The 18,337-nt window shown below is 44.8% G+C and overlaps 19 non-coding genes and 1 pseudogene across 19 annotated transcripts; all 20 read left to right on the top strand.

Annotated features, from left to right (window-relative positions):
* Positions 1-450: 450 nt before the first annotated feature.
* LOC139298359 (U4 spliceosomal RNA) lies at positions 451-591 on the top strand. The gene has a single exon (XR_011598629.1). It is a non-coding gene; the product is annotated as a U4 spliceosomal RNA (small nuclear RNA).
* Positions 592-1,136: 545 nt separating this feature from the next.
* On the top strand, positions 1,137-1,300 carry LOC139298299 (U1 spliceosomal RNA). The gene has a single exon (XR_011598581.1). It is a non-coding gene; the product is annotated as a U1 spliceosomal RNA (small nuclear RNA).
* A 494-nt stretch (positions 1,301-1,794) lies between these two features.
* On the top strand, positions 1,795-1,958 carry LOC139298243 (U1 spliceosomal RNA). The gene has a single exon (XR_011598530.1). It is a non-coding gene; the product is annotated as a U1 spliceosomal RNA (small nuclear RNA).
* Positions 1,959-2,442: 484 nt separating this feature from the next.
* LOC139298446 (U4 spliceosomal RNA) lies at positions 2,443-2,583 on the top strand. The gene has a single exon (XR_011598713.1). It is a non-coding gene; the product is annotated as a U4 spliceosomal RNA (small nuclear RNA).
* A 545-nt stretch (positions 2,584-3,128) lies between these two features.
* On the top strand, positions 3,129-3,292 carry LOC139298230 (U1 spliceosomal RNA). The gene has a single exon (XR_011598518.1). It is a non-coding gene; the product is annotated as a U1 spliceosomal RNA (small nuclear RNA).
* Positions 3,293-3,786: 494 nt separating this feature from the next.
* LOC139298279 (U1 spliceosomal RNA) lies at positions 3,787-3,950 on the top strand. The gene has a single exon (XR_011598564.1). It is a non-coding gene; the product is annotated as a U1 spliceosomal RNA (small nuclear RNA).
* A 482-nt stretch (positions 3,951-4,432) lies between these two features.
* Positions 4,433-4,573, top strand: LOC139298360 (U4 spliceosomal RNA). The gene has a single exon (XR_011598630.1). It is a non-coding gene; the product is annotated as a U4 spliceosomal RNA (small nuclear RNA).
* Positions 4,574-5,111: 538 nt separating this feature from the next.
* Positions 5,112-5,275, top strand: LOC139298310 (U1 spliceosomal RNA). The gene has a single exon (XR_011598592.1). It is a non-coding gene; the product is annotated as a U1 spliceosomal RNA (small nuclear RNA).
* A 494-nt stretch (positions 5,276-5,769) lies between these two features.
* On the top strand, positions 5,770-5,933 carry LOC139298314 (U1 spliceosomal RNA). Its single transcript, XR_011598595.1, has one exon. It is a non-coding gene; the product is annotated as a U1 spliceosomal RNA (small nuclear RNA).
* A 484-nt stretch (positions 5,934-6,417) lies between these two features.
* On the top strand, positions 6,418-6,558 carry LOC139298435 (U4 spliceosomal RNA). Its single transcript, XR_011598702.1, has one exon. It is a non-coding gene; the product is annotated as a U4 spliceosomal RNA (small nuclear RNA).
* A 535-nt stretch (positions 6,559-7,093) lies between these two features.
* Positions 7,094-7,234, top strand: LOC139298361 (U4 spliceosomal RNA). The gene has a single exon (XR_011598631.1). It is a non-coding gene; the product is annotated as a U4 spliceosomal RNA (small nuclear RNA).
* Positions 7,235-7,779: 545 nt separating this feature from the next.
* Positions 7,780-7,943, top strand: LOC139298322 (U1 spliceosomal RNA). Its single transcript, XR_011598602.1, has one exon. It is a non-coding gene; the product is annotated as a U1 spliceosomal RNA (small nuclear RNA).
* A 482-nt stretch (positions 7,944-8,425) lies between these two features.
* LOC139298362 (U4 spliceosomal RNA) lies at positions 8,426-8,566 on the top strand. Its single transcript, XR_011598632.1, has one exon. It is a non-coding gene; the product is annotated as a U4 spliceosomal RNA (small nuclear RNA).
* Positions 8,567-9,111: 545 nt separating this feature from the next.
* LOC139298334 (U1 spliceosomal RNA) lies at positions 9,112-9,275 on the top strand. Its single transcript, XR_011598606.1, has one exon. It is a non-coding gene; the product is annotated as a U1 spliceosomal RNA (small nuclear RNA).
* A 494-nt stretch (positions 9,276-9,769) lies between these two features.
* Positions 9,770-9,933, top strand: LOC139298346 (U1 spliceosomal RNA). The gene has a single exon (XR_011598617.1). It is a non-coding gene; the product is annotated as a U1 spliceosomal RNA (small nuclear RNA).
* Positions 9,934-10,417: 484 nt separating this feature from the next.
* LOC139298443 (U4 spliceosomal RNA) lies at positions 10,418-10,558 on the top strand. The gene has a single exon (XR_011598710.1). It is a non-coding gene; the product is annotated as a U4 spliceosomal RNA (small nuclear RNA).
* Positions 10,559-11,103: 545 nt separating this feature from the next.
* LOC139298358 (U1 spliceosomal RNA) lies at positions 11,104-11,267 on the top strand. The gene has a single exon (XR_011598628.1). It is a non-coding gene; the product is annotated as a U1 spliceosomal RNA (small nuclear RNA).
* Positions 11,268-11,751: 484 nt separating this feature from the next.
* Positions 11,752-11,892, top strand: LOC139298363 (U4 spliceosomal RNA). Its single transcript, XR_011598633.1, has one exon. It is a non-coding gene; the product is annotated as a U4 spliceosomal RNA (small nuclear RNA).
* Positions 11,893-17,302: 5,410 nt separating this feature from the next.
* LOC139298331 (U1 spliceosomal RNA) lies at positions 17,303-17,437 on the top strand (annotated as a pseudogene).
* Positions 17,438-17,921: 484 nt separating this feature from the next.
* LOC139298364 (U4 spliceosomal RNA) lies at positions 17,922-18,062 on the top strand. Its single transcript, XR_011598634.1, has one exon. It is a non-coding gene; the product is annotated as a U4 spliceosomal RNA (small nuclear RNA).
* Positions 18,063-18,337: the final 275 nt, after the last annotated feature.

Consider the following 18,337-nt stretch of genomic DNA (forward strand, 5'->3'; position numbering starts at 1 on the left):
ATGTGTACTTTACTGCTGCGTAAGTGGCCGATAGTAAATATCCACCTCCTGCTTCAGGCTGTGATAGTGGCAATGTTTATTTTGACACCATTGTGTAATCTTGTAATATGTCCACAAAGCGGCAGTGTTGCTGTGCAGCAGTGTCTGGTATACACCATGAAGCTGCGTGTTGACTAATGCAATGTACCTGCGATCCGGTTGGCACGAGAAGTGGGTGTAGCCTTTTAGATTGGACAAAATGAATTGCATGTTCTCCTCTGTGAGAATGTTCTTTGTTAACAATAGTACACTCACTAAAAAGGAGGGGCTTGTAATCAATAAGCCAATCACACGCAACATAAACATTTCATTGTTTTGAAATGATTGTACACTCAGTAAAGATTGGCAGATGCACCACGTGTGCTGTGACTCATGGACAAGATCCAGGTTTAACTCGCAGCTTCCTTGAGTATTCTTGCGCAGAGGCAATTTCATAGTCTATGAAGTTCTGCTGAGACGTGATTATTGCTGGTTGAAAACTTAACCCAATACCCCGCCTGGATGACTTGAAATACAGTCAGCTGTGGCAATTTTTGTTAGTCTCTGAAGAGACTTTACAATTTGTATCAATAGTAAAGCCATGTTCAATGAATACTAGTTGGCTACTTCCTGTACCTTGTTATGTGGAAAAGTAAAGAAGAATCAAATGTGTTGTTGTCTGCGCTGTAGGCCAATATCCACCTTCTGCGTTAGCTTGTGATAGTGGCAATGTCCATTTTGAGACCGTTGGGTACTTTTGCATTATGTCCACAAAGTGGCAGTGTTGCTGTGCAGCAGTGTTTGGCATACACCGTGAAGCTGTGTGTTGACTAATGCAATGTACCTGCGATCCCGTTGGCAGCGAGAAGTGGGTGTGGCCTTTTAGATAGGACAAAATGAATTGCGTGCTCTCCTCTGTGAGAATGTCCTTTGTTTGTGGAAGAAATGTGCTCTAGACATTCTTCCATTGCTAGCGTGCTTAGGTCTCAGGCGTTTGTGCAGTTGCTGGGCTGCTCAGAGTCACAAAGGCACTGAACTGTGGGATTATGCGTTGTAGGCACCGTCAGCCAGGGTCCAGAGTGTGGGACTGAGCACCCTGTCTGTTACAGTTCCAATTCATACTTACCTGGCAGGGGAGACACCATGATCAAGAAGGTGGTTCACCCAGGGCGAGGCTCGGCCATTGCACTCCGGTTGTGCTGACCCCTGCGAATTCCCCAAATGTGGGAATCTCGACTGCATAATTTCTGGTAGTGGGGGACTGCGTTCGCGCTCTCCCCTGATGGATATGTTGCAAAAAAAACTCACAAACAAATATGTCTCATCCTGTGTTGGACATGCGTAGGAGGCTGATACCCAATATCCACCTTCTGCCTCAGCTTGTGATAGTGGCAATGTCCATTTTGAGAACGTTGGGTACTTTTGCATTATGTCCACAAAGTGGCAGTGTTGCTGTGCAGCAGTGTTTGGCTTACACCGTGAAGCTGTGTGTTGACTAATGCAATGTACCTGCGATCCCGTTGGCAGTGGGTGTGGCCTTTTAGATTGGACAAAATGAATTGCGCGCTCTCCTCTGTGAGAATGTCCTTTGTTTGTGGAAGAAATGTGCTCTAGACATTCTTCCATTGCTAGTGTGCTTAGGTCTCAGGCCTTTGTGCAGTTGCTGGGCTGCTCAGAGTCACAAAGGCACTGAACTGTGGGATTATGCGTTGTAGGCACCGTCAGCCAGGGTCCAGAGTGTGGGACTGAGCACCCTGTCTGTTACAGTTCCAATTCATACTTACCTGGCAGGGGAGACACCATGATCAAGAAGGTGGTTCACCCAGGGCGAGGCTCGGCCATTGCACTCCGGTTGTGCTGACTCCTGCGAATTCCCCAAATGTGGGAATCTCGACTGCATAATTTCTGGTAGTGGGGGACTGCGTTCGCGCTCTCCCCTGATGGATATGTTGAAAAAAAAGAATCCACAAACAAATGTGTACTTTACTGCTGCGTAAGTGGCCGATAGTAAATATCCACCTCCTGCTTCAGGCTGTGATAGTGGCAATGTTCATTTTGACACCATTGTGTAATCTTGTAATATGTCCACAAAGCGGCAGTGTTGCTGTGCAGCAGTGTCTGGTATACACCATGAAGCTGCGTGTTGACTAATGCAATGTACCTGCGATCCGGTTGGCACGAGAAGTGGGTGTAGCCTTTTAGATTGGACAAAATGAATTGCATGTTCTCCTCTGTGAGAATGTCCTTTGTTAACAATAGTACACTCACTAAAAAGGAGGGGCTTGTAATCAATAAGCCAATCACACGCAACATAAACATTTCATTGTTTTGAAATGATTGTACACTCAGTAAAGATTGGCAGATGCACCACGTGTGCTGTGACTCATGGACAAGATCCAGGTTTAACTCGCAGCTTCCTTGAGTATTCTTGTGCAGAGGCAATTTCATAGTCTATGAAGTTCTGCTGAGACGTGATTATTGCTGGTTGAAAACTTAACCCAATACCCCGCCTGGATGACTTGAAATACAGTCAGCTGTGGCAATTTTTCTTAGTTTCTGAAGAGACTTTACAATTTGTATCAATAGTAAAGCCATGTTCAATGAATATTAGTTGGCTACTTCTTGTACCTTGTTATGTGGAAAAGTAAAGAAAAATCAAATGTGTTGTTGTCTGCGCTGTAGGCCAATATCCACCTTCTGCGTTAGCTTGTGATAGTGGCAATGTCCATTTTGAGACCGTTGGGTACTTTTGCATTATGTCCACAAAGTGGCAGTGTTGCTGTGCAGCAGTGTTTGGCATACACCGTGAAGCTGTGTGTTGACTAATGCAATGTACCTGCGATCCCGTTGGCAGCGAGAAGTGGGTGTGGCCTTTTAGATAGGACAAAATGAATTGCGTACTCTCCTCTGTGAGAATGTCCTTTGTTTGTGGAAGAAATGTGCTCTAGACATTCTTCCATTGCTAGCGTGCTTAGGTCTCAGGCGTTTGTGCAGTTGCTGGGCTGCTCAGAGTCACAAAGGCACTGAACTGTGGGATTATGCGTTGTAGGCACCGTCAGCCAGGGTCCAGAGTGTGGGACTGAGCACCCTGTCTGTTACAGTTCCAATTCATACTTACCTGGCAGGGGAGACACCATGATCAAGAAGGTGGTTCACCCAGGGCGAGGCTCGGCCATTGCACTCTGGTTGTGCTGACCCCTGCGAATTCCCCAAATGTGGGAATCTCGACTGCATAATTTCTGGTAGTGGGGGACTGCGTTCGCGCTCTCCCCTGATGGATATGTTGCAAAAAAAACTCACAAACAAATATGTCTCATCCTGTGTTGGACATGCGTAGGAGGCTGATACCCAATATCCACCTTCTGCCTCAGCTTGTGATAGTGGCAATGTCCATTTTGAGAACGTTGGGTACTTTTGCATTATGTCCACAAAGTGGCAGTGTTGCTGTGCAGCAGTGTTTGGCATACACCGTGAAGCTGTGTGTTGACTAATGCAATGTACCTGCGATCCCGTTGGCAGTGGGTGTGGCCTTTTAGATAGGACAAAATGAATTGCGCGCTCTCCTCTGTGAGAATGTCCTTTGTTTGTGGAAGAAATGTGCTCTAGACATTCTTCCATTGCTAGCGTGCTTAGGTCTCAGGCGTTTGTGCAGTTGCTGGGCTGCTCAGAGTCACAAAGGCACTGAACTGTGGGATTATGCGTTGTAGGCACCGTCAGCCAGGGTCCAGAGTGTGGGACTGAGCACCCTGTCTGTTACAGTTCCAATTCATACTTACCTGGCAGGGGAGACACCATGATCAAGAAGGTGGTTCACCCAGGGCGAGGCTCGGCCATTGCACTCCGGTTGTGCTGACCCCTGCGAATTCCCCAAATGTGGGAATCTCGACTGCATAATTTCTGGTAGTGTGGGACTGCGTTCGCGCTCTCCCCTGATGGATATGTTGCAAAAAAAACTCACAAACAAATGTGTACTTTACTGCTGCGTAAGTGGCCGATAGTAAATATCCACCTCCTGCTTCAGGCTGTGATAGTGGCAATGTTTATTTTGACACCATTGTGTAATCTTGTAATATGTCCACAAAGCGGCAGTGTTGCTGTGCAGCAGTGTCTGGTATACACCATGAAGCTGCGTGTTGACTAATGCAATGTACCTGCGATCCGGTTGGCACGAGAAGTGGGTGTAGCCTTTTAGATTGGACAAAATGAATTGCATGTTCTCCTCTGTGAGAATGTTCTTTGTTAACAATAGTACACTCACTAAAAAGGAGGGGCTTGTAATCAATAAGCCAATCACACGCAACATAAACATTTCATTGTTTTGAAATGATTGTACACTCAGTAAAGATTGGCAGATGCACCACGTGTGCTGTGACTCATGGACAAGATCCAGGTTTAACTCGCAGCTTCCTTGAGTATTCTTGCGCAGAGGCAATTTCATAGTCTATGAAGTTCTGCTGAGACGTGATTATTGCTGGTTGAAAACTTAACCCAATACCCCGCCTGGATGACTTGAAATACAGTCAGCTGTGGCAATTTTTGTTAGTCTCTGAAGAGACTTTACAATTTGTATCAATAGTAAAGCCATATTCAATGAATACTAGTTGGCTACTTCTTGTACCTTGTTATGTGGAAAAGTAAAGAAAAATCAAATGTGTTGTTGTCTGCGCTGTAGGCCAATATCCATCTTCTGCGTTAGCTTGTGATAGTGGCAATGTCCATTTTGAGACCGTTGGGTACTTTTGCATTATGTCCACAAAGTGGCAGTGTTGCTGTGCAGCAGTGTTTGGCATACACCGTGAAGCTGTGTGTTGACTAATGCAATGTACCTGCGATCCCGTTGGCAGTGGGTGTGGCCTTTTAGATAGGACAAAATGAATTGCGCGCTCTCCTCTGTGAGAATGTCCTTTGTTTGTGGAAGAAATGTGCTCTAGACATTCTTCCATTGCTAGCGTGCTTAGGTCTCAGGCGTTTGTGCAGTTGCTGGGCTGCTCAGAGTCACAAAGGCACTGAACTGTGGGATTATGCGTTGTAGGCACCGTCAGCCAGGGTCCAGAGTGTGGGACTGAGCACCCTGTCTGTTACAGTTCCAATTCATACTTACCTGGCAGGGGAGACACCATGATCAAGAAGGTGGTTCACCCAGGGCGAGGCTCGGCCATTGCACTCCGGTTGTGCTGACCCCTGCGAATTCCCCAAATGTGGGAATCTCGACTGCATAATTTCTGGTAGTGGGGGACTGCGTTCGCGCTCTCCCCTGATGGATATGTTGCAAAAAAAACTCACAAACAAATATGTCTCATCCTGTGTTGGACATGCGTAGGAGGCTGATACCCAATATCCACCTTCTGCCTCAGCTTGTGATAGTGGCAATGTCCATTTTGAGAACGTTGGGTACTTTTGCATTATGTCCACAAAGTGGCAGTGTTGCTGTGCAGCAGTGTTTGGCATACACCGTGAAGCTGTGTGTTGACTAATGCAATGTACCTGCGATCCCGTTGGCAGTGGGTGTGGCCTTTTAGATAGGACAAAATGAATTGCGCGCTCTCCTCTGTGAGAATGTCCTTTGTTTGTGGAAGAAATGTGCTTTAGACATTCTTCCATTGCTAGTGTGCTTAGGTCTCAGGCCTTTGTGCAGTTGCTGGGCTGCTCAGAGTCACAAAGGCACTGAACTGTGGGATTATGCGTTGTAGGCACCGTCAGCCAGGGTCCAGAGTGTGGGACTGAGCACCCTGTCTGTTACAGTTCCAATTCATACTTACCTGGCAGGGGAGACACCATGATCAAGAAGGTGGTTCACCCAAGGCGAGGCTCGGCCATTGCACTCCGGTTGTGCTGACTCCTGCGAATGCCCCGAATGTGGGAATCTCGACTGCATAATTTCTGGTAGTGGGGGACTGCGTTCGCGCTCTCCCCTGATGGATATGTTGAAAAAAAAGAATCCACAAACAAATGTGTACTTTACTGCTGCGTAAGTGGCCGATAGTAAATATCCACCTCCTGCTTCAGGCTGTGATAGTGGCAATGTTCATTTTGACACCATTGTGTAATCTTGTAATATGTCCACAAAGCGGCAGTGTTGCTGTGCAGCAGTGTCTGGTATACACCATGAAGCTGCGTGTTGACTAATGCAATGTACCTGCGATCCGGTTGGCACGAGAAGTGGGTGTAGCCTTTTAGATTGGACAAAATGAATTGCATGTTCTCCTCTGTGAGAATGTTCTTTGTTAACAATAGTACACTCACTAAAAAGGAGGGGCTTGTAATCAATAAGCCAATCACACGCAACATAAACATTTCATTGTTTTGAAATGATTGTACACTCAGTAAAGATTGGCAGATGCACCACGTGTGCTGTGACTCATGGACAAGATCCAGGTTTAACTCGCAGCTTCCTTAAGTATTCTTGTGCAGAGGCAATTTCATAGTCTATGAAGTTCTGCTGAGACGTGATTATTGCTGGTTGAAAACTTAACCCAATACCCCGCCTGGATGACTTGAAATACAGTCAGCTGTGGCAATTTTTGTTAGTCTCTGAAGAGACTTTACAATTTGTATCAATAGTAAAGCCATATTCAATGAATACTAGTTGGCTACTTCTTGTACCTTGTTATGTGGAAAAGTAAAGAAAAATCAAATGTGTTGTTGTCTGCGCTGTAGGCCAATATCCACCTTCTGCGTTAGCTTGTGATAGTGGCAATGTCCATTTTGAGACCGTTGGGTACTTTTGCATTATGTCCACAAAGTGGCAGTGTTGCTGTGCAGCAGTGTTTGGCATACACCGTGAAGCTGTGTGTTGACTAATGCAATGTACCTGCGATCCCGTTGGCAGCGAGAAGTGGGTGTGGCCTTTTAGATAGGACAAAATGAATTGCGTGCTCTCCTCTGTGAGAATGTCCTTTGTTAACAATAGTACACTCACTAAAAAGGAGGGGCTTGTAATCAATAAGCCAATCACACGCAACATAAACATTTCATTGTTTTGAAATGATTGTACACTCAGTAAAGATTGGCAGATGCACCACGTGTGCTGTGACTCATGGACAAGATCCAGGTTTAACTCGCAGCTTCCTTACGTATTCTTGCGCAGAGGCAATTTCATAGTCTATGAAGTTCTGCTGAGACGTGATTATTGCTGGTTGAAAACTTAACCCAATACCCCGCCTGGATGACTTGAAATACAGTCAGCTGTGGCAATTTTTGTTAGTCTCTGAAGAGACTTTACAATTTGTATCAATAGTAAAGCCATGTTCAATTAATACTAGTTGGCTACTTCTTGTACCTTGTTATGTGGAAAAGTAAAGAAAAATCAAATGTGTTGTTGTCTGCGCTGTAGGCCAATATCCACCTTCTGCGTTAGCTTGTGATAGTGGCAATGTCCATTTTGAGACCGTTGGGTACTTTTGCATTATGTCCACAAAGTGGCAGTGTTGCTGTGCAGCAGTGTTTGGCATACACCGTGAAGCTGTGTGTTGACTAATGCAATGTACCTGCGATCCCGTTGGCAGCGAGAAGTGGGTGTGGCCTTTTAGATAGGACAAAATGAATTGCGTGCTCTCCTCTGTGAGAATGTCCTTTGTTTGTGGAAGAAATGTGCTCTAGACATTCTTCCATTGCTAGCGTGCTTAGGTCTCAGGCGTTTGTGCAGTTGCTGGGCTGCTCAGAGTCACAAAGGCACTGAACTGTGGGATTATGCGTTGTAGGCACCGTCAGCCAGGGTCCAGAGTGTGGGACTGAGCACCCTGTCTGTTACAGTTCCAATTCATACTTACCTGGCAGGGGAGACACCATGATCAAGAAGGTGGTTCACCCAGGGCGAGGCTCGGCCATTGCACTCCGGTTGTGCTGACCCCTGCGAATTCCCCAAATGTGGGAATCTCGACTGCATAATTTCTGGTAGTGGGGGACTGCGTTCGCGCTCTCCCCTGATGGATATGTTGCAAAAAAAACTCACAAACAAATGTGTACTTTACTGCTGCGTAAGTGGCGGATAGTAAATATCCACCTCCTGCTTCAGGCTGTGATAGTGGCAATGTTTATTTTGACACCATTGTGTAATCTTGTAATATGTCCACAAAGCGGCAGTGTTGCTGTGCAGCAGTGTCTGGTATACACCATGAAGCTGCGTGTTGACTAATGCAATGTACCTGCGATCCGGTTGGCACGAGAAGTGGGTGTAGCCTTTTAGATTGGACAAAATGAATTGCATGTTCTCCTCTGTGAGAATGTTCTTTGTTAACAATAGTACACTCACTAAAAAGGAGGGGCTTGTAATCAATAAGCCAATCACACGCAACATAAACATTTCATTGTTTTGAAATGATTGTACACTCAGTAAAGATTGGCAGATGCACCACGTGTGCTGTGACTCATGGACAAGATCCAGGTTTAACTCGCAGCTTCCTTGAGTATTCTTGCGCAGAGGCAATTTCATAGTCTATGAAGTTCTGCTGAGACGTGATTATTGCTGGTTGAAAACTTAACCCAATACCCCGCCTGGATGACTTGAAATACAGTCAGCTGTGGCAATTTTTGTTAGTCTCTGAAGAGACTTTACAATTTGTATCAATAGTAAAGCCATATTCAATGAATACTAGTTGGCTACTTCTTGTACCTTGTTATGTGGAAAAGTAAAGAAAAATCAAATGTGTTGTTGTCTGCGCTGTAGGCCAATATCCACCTTCTGCGTTAGCTTGTGATAGTGGCAATGTCCATTTTGAGACCGTTGGGTACTTTTGCATTATGTCCACAAAGTGGCAGTGTTGCTGTGCAGCAGTGTTTGGCATACACCGTGAAGCTGTGTGTTGACTAATGCAATGTACCTGCGATCCCGTTGGCAGCGAGAAGTGGGTGTGGCCTTTTAGATAGGACAAAATGAATTGCGTGCTCTCCTCTGTGAGAATGTCCTTTGTTTGTGGAAGAAATGTGCTCTAGACATTCTTCCATTGCTAGCGTGCTTAGGTCTCAGGCGTTTGTGCAGTTGCTGGGCTGCTCAGAGTCACAAAGGCACTGAACTGTGGGATTATGCGTTGTAGGCACCGTCAGCCAGGGTCCAGAGTGTGGGACTGAGCACCCTGTCTGTTACAGTTCCAATTCATACTTACCTGGCAGGGGAGACACCATGATCAAGAAGGTGGTTCACCCAGGGCGAGGCTCGGCCATTGCACTCCGGTTGTGCTGACCCCTGCGAATTCCCCAAATGTGGGAATCTCGACTGCATAATTTCTGGTAGTGGGGGACTGCGTTCGCGCTCTCCCCTGATGGATATGTTGCAAAAAAAACTCACAAACAAATATGTCTCATCCTGTGTTGGACATGCGTAGGAGGCTGATACCCAATATCCACCTTCTGCCTCAGCTTGTGATAGTGGCAATGTCCATTTTGAGAACGTTGGGTACTTTTGCATTATGTCCACAAAGTGGCAGTGTTGCTGTGCAGCAGTGTTTGGCATACACCGTGAAGCTGTGTGTTGACTAATGCAATGTACCTGCGATCCCGTTGGCAGTGGGTGTGGCCTTTTAGATAGGACAAAATGAATTGCGCGCTCTCCTCTGTGAGAATGTCCTTTGTTTGTGGAAGAAATGTGCTCTAGACATTCTTCCATTGCTAGTGTGCTTAGGTCTCAGGCCTTTGTGCAGTTGCTGGGCTGCTCAGAGTCACAAAGGCACTGAACTGTGGGATTATGCGTTGTAGGCACCGTCAGCCAGGGTCCAGAGTGTGGGACTGAGCACCCTGTCTGTTACAGTTCCAATTCATACTTACCTGGCAGGGGAGACACCATGATCAAGAAGGTGGTTCACCCAGGGCGAGGCTCGGCCATTGCACTCCGGTTGTGCTGACCCCTGCGAATTCCCCAAATGTGGGAATCTCGACTGCATAATTTCTGGTAGTGGGGGACTGCGTTCGCGCTCTCCCCTGATGGATATGTTGAAAAAAAAGAATCCACAAACAAATGTGTACTTTACTGCTGCGTAAGTGGCCGATAGTAAATATCCACCTCCTGCTTCAGGCTGTGATAGTGGCAATGTTCATTTTGACACCATTGTGTAATCTTGTAATATGTCCACAAAGCGGCAGTGTTGCTGTGCAGCAGTGTCTGGTATACACCATGAAGCTGCGTGTTGACTAATGCAATGTACCTGCGATCCGGTTGGCACGAGAAGTGGGTGTAGCCTTTTAGATTGGACAAAATGAATTGCATGTTCTCCTCTGTGAGAATGTTCTTTGTTAACAATAGTACACTCACTAAAAAGGAGGGGCTTGTAATCAATAAGCCAATCACACGCAACATAAACATTTCATTGTTTTGAAATGATTGTACACTCAGTAAAGATTGGCAGATGCACCACGCGTGCTGTGACTCATGGACAAGATCCAGGTTTAACTCGCAGCTTCCTTGAGTGTTCTTGTGCAGAGGCAATTTCATAGTCTATGAAGTTCTGCTGAGACGTGATTATTGCTGGTTGAAAACTTAACCCAATACCCCGCCTGGATGACTTGAAATACAGTCAGCTGTGGCAATTTTTGTTAGTTTCTGAAGAGACTTTACAATTTGTATCAATAGTAAAGCCATATTCAATGAATACTAGTTGGCTACTTCTTGTACCTTGTTATGTGGAAAAGTAAAGAAAAATCAAATGTGTTGTTGTCTGCGCTGTAGGCCAATATCCACCTTCTGCGTTAGCTTGTGATAGTGGCAATGTCCATTTTGAGACCGTTGGGTACTTTTGCATTATGTCCACAAAGTGGCAGTGTTGCTGTGCAGCAGTGTTTGGCATACACCGTGAAGCTGTGTGTTGACTAATGCAATGTACCTGCGATCCCGTTGGCAGCGAGAAGTGGGTGTGGCCTTTTAGATAGGACAAAATGAATTGCGTGCTCTCCTCTGTGAGAATGTCCTTTGTTTGTGGAAGAAATGTGCTCTAGACATTCTTCCATTGCTAGCGTGCTTAGGTCTCAGGCGTTTGTGCAGTTGCTGGGCTGCTCAGAGTCACAAAGGCACTGAACTGTGGGATTATGCGTTGTAGGCACCGTCAGCCAGGGTCCAGAGTGTGGGACTGAGCACCCTGTCTGTTACAGTTCCAATTCATACTTACCTGGCAGGGGAGACACCATGATCAAGAAGGTGGTTCACCCAGGGCGAGGCTCGGCCATTGCACTCCGGTTGTGCTGACCCCTGCGAATTCCCCAAATGTGGGAATCTCGACTGCATAATTTCTGGTAGTGGGGGACTGCGTTCGCGCTCTCCCCTGATGGATATGTTGAAAAAAAAGAATCCACAAACAAATGTGTACTTTACTGCTGCGTAAGTGGCCGATAGTAAATATCCACCTCCTGCTTCAGGCTGTGATAGTGGCAATGTTCATTTTGACACCATTGTGTAATCTTGTAATATGTCCACAAAGCGGCAGTGTTGCTGTGCAGCAGTGTCTGGTATACACCATGAAGCTGCGTGTTGACTAATGCAATGTACCTGCGATCCGGTTGGCACGAGAAGTGGGTGTAGCCTTTTAGATTGGACAAAATGAATTGCATGTTCTCCTCTGTGAGAATGTTCTTTGTTAACAATAGTACACTCACTAAAAAGGAGGGGCTTGTAATCAATAAGCCAATCACACGCAACATAAACATTTCATTGTTTTGAAATGATTGTACACTCAGTAAAGATTGGCAGATGCACCACGTGTGCTGTGACTCATGGACAAGATCCAGGTTTAACTCGCAGCTTCCTTACGTATTCTTGCGCAGAGGCAATTTCATAGTCTATGAAGTTCTGCTGAGACGTGATTATTGCTGGTTGAAAACTTAACCCAATACCCCGCCTGGATGACTTGAAATACAGTCAGCTGTGGCAATTTTTGTTAGTCTCTGAAGAGACTTTACAATTTGTATCAATAGTAAAGCCATGTTCAATGAATACTAGTTGGCTACTTCTTGTACCTTGTTATGTGGAAAAGTAAAGAAAAATCAAATGTGTTGTTGTCTGCGCTGTAGGCCAATATCCACCTTCTGCGTTAGCTTGTGATAGTGGCAATGTCCATTTTGAGACCGTTGGGTACTTTTGCATTATGTCCACAAAGTGGCAGTGTTGCTGTGCAGCAGTGTTTGGCATACACCGTGAAGCTGTGTGTTGACTAATGCAATGTACCTGCGATCCCGTTGGCAGCGAGAAGTGGGTGTGGCCTTTTAGATAGGACAAAATGAATTGCGTGCTCTCCTCTGTGAGAATGTCCTTTGTTTGTGGAAGAAATGTGCTCTAGACATTCTTCCATTGCTAGCGTGCTTAGGTCTCAGGCGTTTGTGCAGTTGCTGGGCTGCTCAGAGTCACAAAGGCACTGAACTGTGGGATTATGCGTTGTAGGCACCGTCAGCCAGGGTCCAGAGTGTGGGACTGAGCACCCTGTCTGTTACAGTTCCAATTCATACTTACCTGGCAGGGGAGACACCATGATCAAGAAGGTGGTTCACCCACCAAGCTTCAACAAGATCACCATGATACCTCTTGCAGAAAGGGATCTCAGGACTGTTCATGTCATGATTTTCTCAGAAAAAGTCAGAAATCAAGATGTATGGACCTGGATGGCAAGGTACTGTGAAGTTCTCACTGCAACTGAAGTAATGGACATTGATGGAATAAAAACAGGCACCAGGCGATTCCAAGTGCGCCTAACAAGAAAGGAAGGACAATTGCAACATATCCCAAACTCCATACAGCTGGGAGCCTTTAGGGGTTCTGTTTACTACTACGGGCAGCCAAAAGAATGCAGGAAATGTGGCAGCTTGGACCACCTTGCAGCCACCTGTAATCAGGACATATGCAGGAACTGCAAAGCAACTGATCATACAACAACAGCACAGTGTCCAACCCCTGTCAAGTGCAATCTCTGTTCCTCTACCAGCCATCGCTTTAAAGACTGCCCACAATCCTACTCCAACCGGGTGAAGCTATCCTCTACCCAAATTCTTGCAGCCCCAATGGAGGCACAAGCAACGGAACAACCTGATCTTCAGACGGCATCCTCTTCAGACATTAACACAGCTCTTCTGTCAACACATATAGCCCCCCAGCAGCCCCCCAGGGCAGAACCCATAATAGACCAGGAGGAAGTGACATCAGATGTTGAGACCATCTTGGACTGGAGTGCAGAACCAGCAGATGAAGTCATCGATATGCCCTATACCCCCTCCACTATGGCCGCCTATTCTATCCCGCAAGCAGTCTCGGAAGTAGGGCCTACGGTCAGAAAGGACATGGCTCCAATATCTCTTCAGGATGCGGGGAACATGTTGGAGACTCTGATGGCAGGCCTTCCCTCACCTCTTGCCCAAGGTAAAGAAGAGCCCAAGGTGGACCTCCTGGATAAAGAACAGGCAAAGGCCCCTTCATCAACGCTCATCGAGACCAATCTGGGCCAAGACTCGCATGGTTCACCATCAAGGAAACGACATCAGGAATCACCCGTATCAGGTGAATCTTCCCCTACATTTACACCTGTTCTGTCCTTAGAAACCTGGCCCATTGCATCCCCCACATCCAGCCCCTTCCTTGAGCTCAATGATGCAGTTGCATTCTCTTCTGCTACATCAATCAAACACATACATCCAATTAAAGATAAGACTATTAAGTCAAAGAAGAAGAAGCCAAAGAAGATGTCCCAGTTTTAAGACACTCCTTTGACCCCCGATTTGACCCCAATGGCCCCTCTCTCTGTTGCCTCTTTAAACACAAGAGGCCTAAATGACCCTGTGAAATGTCTGTCAGCTTTTACATTTCTACATTCAGAGAATAATGACATCTTCCTGCTTCAGGAATGTAACATAAGATACAGGGAAAACTACAAGGTCTTTGAGGACAGATGGAGCCATGGTCAATCAGTATGGTCAGGAGATAATAAAAATCGAACATCAGGGGTCGCAATCTTGTTTAAGGGGCAGGATTTCCACATACAAAGTGTGCAACGCATAATAGATGGTAGACTCCTCTGTGTAGATGTTAGGTGGCATAATGTCAACTTAAGAATAATCAATGTTTATTGCTCCGCTGAGCTCAGAGAACATTTAGATATTCTGAAAGCAATCCAGCCCCTCCTTGTATGTGAAAGGGAAATCATCTTGGGTGGAGATTTTAACTGTGTGGTGGATAAAAAAGATAGATTAACGACAACCTTGGTAAAGCTGGATTCCAGCTCAGAAGCACTTAAAAACTTAATACAAGATTTCAAACTAAAAGATACTTACCGTACAATAAACCCAAACATACCTGGGTATACTTGGTCAAATGGTAGAACACACTCCAGAATAGACTTTATACTGACATCCAAGGGACTGCTGGTATCCAACGCATCAGTTAAACCCACCTTCTTCTCTGATCATGCAAAAATTGAGTGCTCCCTTGACTTTAAAGATAAAGAAAAAAGAGGTAGAGGCCTCTGGAAGTTAAATATATCCCTCCTGGAAGACAATTATGTGGTGGGAAGGTTCAAGGAAAAGATTAACCAATGGTCATCTATTCAGGCTGCTTTCAATTCCGTGGGAGAATGGTGGGAAGAAATCAAAGTCCGAACAAGGAGCTTCTTCATTGCGGAGGGTAAAAGAGCAGCTAAGAAAAAACGATATAAGCTTAAAAATCAGCAGGCAAAGCTACAGCGTCTGTATACAATGGCTCATGAAGGTTTTGACGTTGAAGAAGACATAGCAAAACTCAAGAGGGAGATGTTACGACTCGCTGCAGCAGCAAGCCGTGGGATACTAACACGAAGTCGAGTACTTCAAATGGAAAATAATGAAAAATGTTCAAGGTATTTTTTCAGAAAATTAGCACGACCTAGAAACATCATGTATTCACTTAAAGATGAAAATGGGAAAGAACAGACAAAAATTGAAGAAATACTTACCAGTGTACAGACCTTTTACTCAGACCTCTACAGAAGTGAGGACGTAGACCAAGCGGCCTTGGCGAATCTCTTATCCAAAGTTAAAAATAATGCCAATGACTATGACGGTGAGCTTGAGGGTGATTTGTCCTTACATGAATTGACCAAAGCTGTTGAAAGCTTGCAGAATAACAAAACCCCGGGGGCAGATGGCTTGCCAAAAGAATTCTACATAACCTTTTGGTCTGAATTAAAAGTCCATCTTTTAAAAATGTATAATGAGAGCCTCCTTGTGGGTAGTTTACCATCGTCCCTAAGAGAAGGCACAATTTCTCTATTGTTTAAAAAAGGTGACAAAAAAGACATAAAGAACTGGCGTCCACTTACATTACTTGGTGTGGACAGAAAGATTTTGGCAAAAGTATTATTTTTCCGAATGCAGGGAATGGTAGACAACATAGTAGAAGTCGATCAGACATGTGCAATACCCGGAAGATCCATCAGAGACAGCCTCGCCCTAGTCAGAGACTCCTACCTGTATGCTATGGACCGTAGGCTACCAATGTGCATCTCTGGTCTTGACTTAGAAAAAGCCTTTGATAGGATAAACCATGATTATTTAAAAGAAGTTTTGGTTCATTTTGGGTTTGGCTCAAAGGTTAGAGCCTGGGTTGACCTATTGTATACAGACTGCTGGAGTAAAGTTATCCTAAATGGTCATATTACAGAACCCTTTATGGTTTCATCGGGGGTCAGGCAAGGTTGCCCATTATCTGTAATTTTGTTTGTTTTGGCTATGGAACCACTGGCTTGTGGAATAAGACAGGACCATTCTATTCATGGCCTCCTTGTCCCAGGTAGCAGTGGGAAAGAAGCAAAGGTATCCTTGTACATGGATGATATTACAATCATATGTTCAGACAATAGGTCACTTTTTGGTGCTCTTGGGTGGTGCGAGCAGTTTTCCCTTGCATCAGGAGCCAAATTAAATAGACCCAAGAGTGAGGTTCTGTACCTTAACTGGAAAGAGCATAAAGCCGATCTGGGGATAGTAGTAAAAGAAGACAGAGTGAAAATTTTAGGAATAGAGATAGGAAGGGGCATGGAAAATGTAAATTGGGAAGCAAGACTTCCATCAATCAAAGGAAAGCTTCTAAGGTGGGAAGATAGGGACCTTACATTCACAGGTAAAATTCTAGTTATTAAGGCAGAAGTCTTGGCCTCAATCACCCATCTGGCCGCCACTCTGCCAGTACCAAGATTCTTTCAAACATGTCTGAAAAGATCCATATTCCAATTCATTTGGGGTTCAAAGCAAGAGTATGTTAAAAGAACGATTATGTACAAATCCTTAGATGAAGGTGGGAAGGCAGTTCCAGAGTTGGGGGTTAAACTACAAGCAATATTCTTAACACCAATTTTGAATGCTGTTTTAAACAAAGAAAACACCAGCCTCTGGACAAACTTTGCAAAGTTTTGGGTGGGCCAAAAGATCCTTACTGGAATGGGTAGAAGACCTCCTCTAGATACCCCACATGCAGAGACAAGACCAACGTTGTATGACAAAGCCATGACACTATTTAAGTTAGCCAAGCTAGAAAAGCCTTGTACAGGCTATGTGAACAGGGCTATTGTTGAAAAGAGTCTTTCACCTCAGACCTAGTACCAGTCGGAACCTTACCAGAAAGCCAGTGCATTAGAATATGGAAAAATGTTAACCTGCCATTCCTTTTTAATGCACATAAGGATTTGGCTTGGAAAACAGTCCATAATTGCCTCCCAACAAAAGCTTTCCTGAAAAAGAGGCGATGCTCTCACAGTGCCAAATGTCCCAGAGTGAACTGTCACAGTGATGAAAATGTAAGCCACCTGTTTTGGTCATGCCCCAGTTCACAAAGAGTATGGAAAATTCTAAGGCCATGGTTAGCAGATCTTTATAGATGTCCTGATGAAAAGGATGTGATGTATGGCGACCTTCTTCCAAACAGTTATGGGAAAAATGAAAGGTGGTGGGCAGCAATTAACTGTATAAAAGAAGGGATTTGGAGGTGTAGGAATGTAACAGCCTTTAAGAAATGCTATATATCACCAGACTCGGTTGTAAATGTTGCCCTCACAATGGTCAGGGACTACATATTCAGGGACAGAATGAAGAATAACGAGGGAGAAATTAAGAATTTGTGGAAACTTGGAGATGGATTTTTAGCAAAAAAACTTATGGATGCCTTTTAAAGTAAATAAGAAATGATGTAAAAAATGTATTTTAAGCGAGATTGTATTATTTTCATAATGTATTTGTTATATGTGTGCCAAATTGTTGATATGTTTTTGTAAAATGGAATAGGATGTGTGCATTGCTCTTGTAAATTTCTTTGTCCTGAATCAATAAAATGCTTCTAAAAAAAAAAAAAAAAAAAAAAAAAAGGTTCACCCAGGGCGAGGCTCGGCCATTGCACTCCGGTTGTGCTGACCCCTGCGAATTCCCCAAATGTGGGAATCTCGACTGCATAATTTCTGGTAGTGGGGGACTGCGTTCGCGCTCTCCCCTGATGGATATGTTGAAAAAAAAGAATCCACAAACAAATGTGTACTTTACTGCTGCGTAAGTGGCAGATAGTAAATATCCACCTCCTGCTTCAGGCTGTGATAGTGGCAATGTTCATTTTGACACCATTGTGTAATCTTGTAATATGTCCACAAAGCGGCAGTGTTGCTGTGCAGCAGTGTCTGGTATACACCACGAAGCTGCGTGTTGACTAATGCAATGTACCTGCGATCCGGTTGGCACGAGAAGTGGGTGTAGCCTTTTAGATTGGACAAAATGAATTGCATGTTCTCCTCTGTGAGAATGTTCTTTGTTAACAATAGTACACTCACTAAAAAGGAGGGGCTTGTAATCAATAAGCCAATCACACGCAACATAAACATTTCATTGTTTTGAAATGATTGTACACTCAGTAAAGATTGGCAGATGCACCACGTGTGCTGTGACTCATGGACAAGATCCAGGTTTAACTCGCAGCTTCCTTACGTATTCTTGCGCAGAGGCAATTTCATAGTCTATGAAGTTCTGCTGAGACGTGATTATTGCTGGTTGAAAACTTAACCCAATACCCCGCCTGGATGACTTGAAATACAGTCAGCTGTGGCAATTTTTGTTAGTCTCTGAAGAGACTTTACAATTTGTATCAATAGTAAAGCCATATTCAATGAATACTAGTTGGCTACTTCTTGTACCTTGTTATGTGGAAAAGTAAAGAAAAATCAAATGTGTTGTTGTCTGCGCTGTAGGCCAATATCCACCTTCTGCGTTAGCTTGTGATAGTGGCAATGTCCATTTTGAGACCGTTGGGTACTTTTGCATTATGTCCACAAAGTGGCAGTGTTGCTGTGCAGCAGTGTTTGGCATACACCGTGAAGCTGTGTGTTGACTAATGCAATGTACCTGC

The sequence above is a fragment of the Enoplosus armatus genome, chromosome 15, assembly GCF_043641665.1.
Source record: "Enoplosus armatus isolate fEnoArm2 chromosome 15, fEnoArm2.hap1, whole genome shotgun sequence".
Taxonomy (NCBI): Eukaryota; Metazoa; Chordata; class Actinopteri; order Centrarchiformes; family Enoplosidae; genus Enoplosus; species Enoplosus armatus.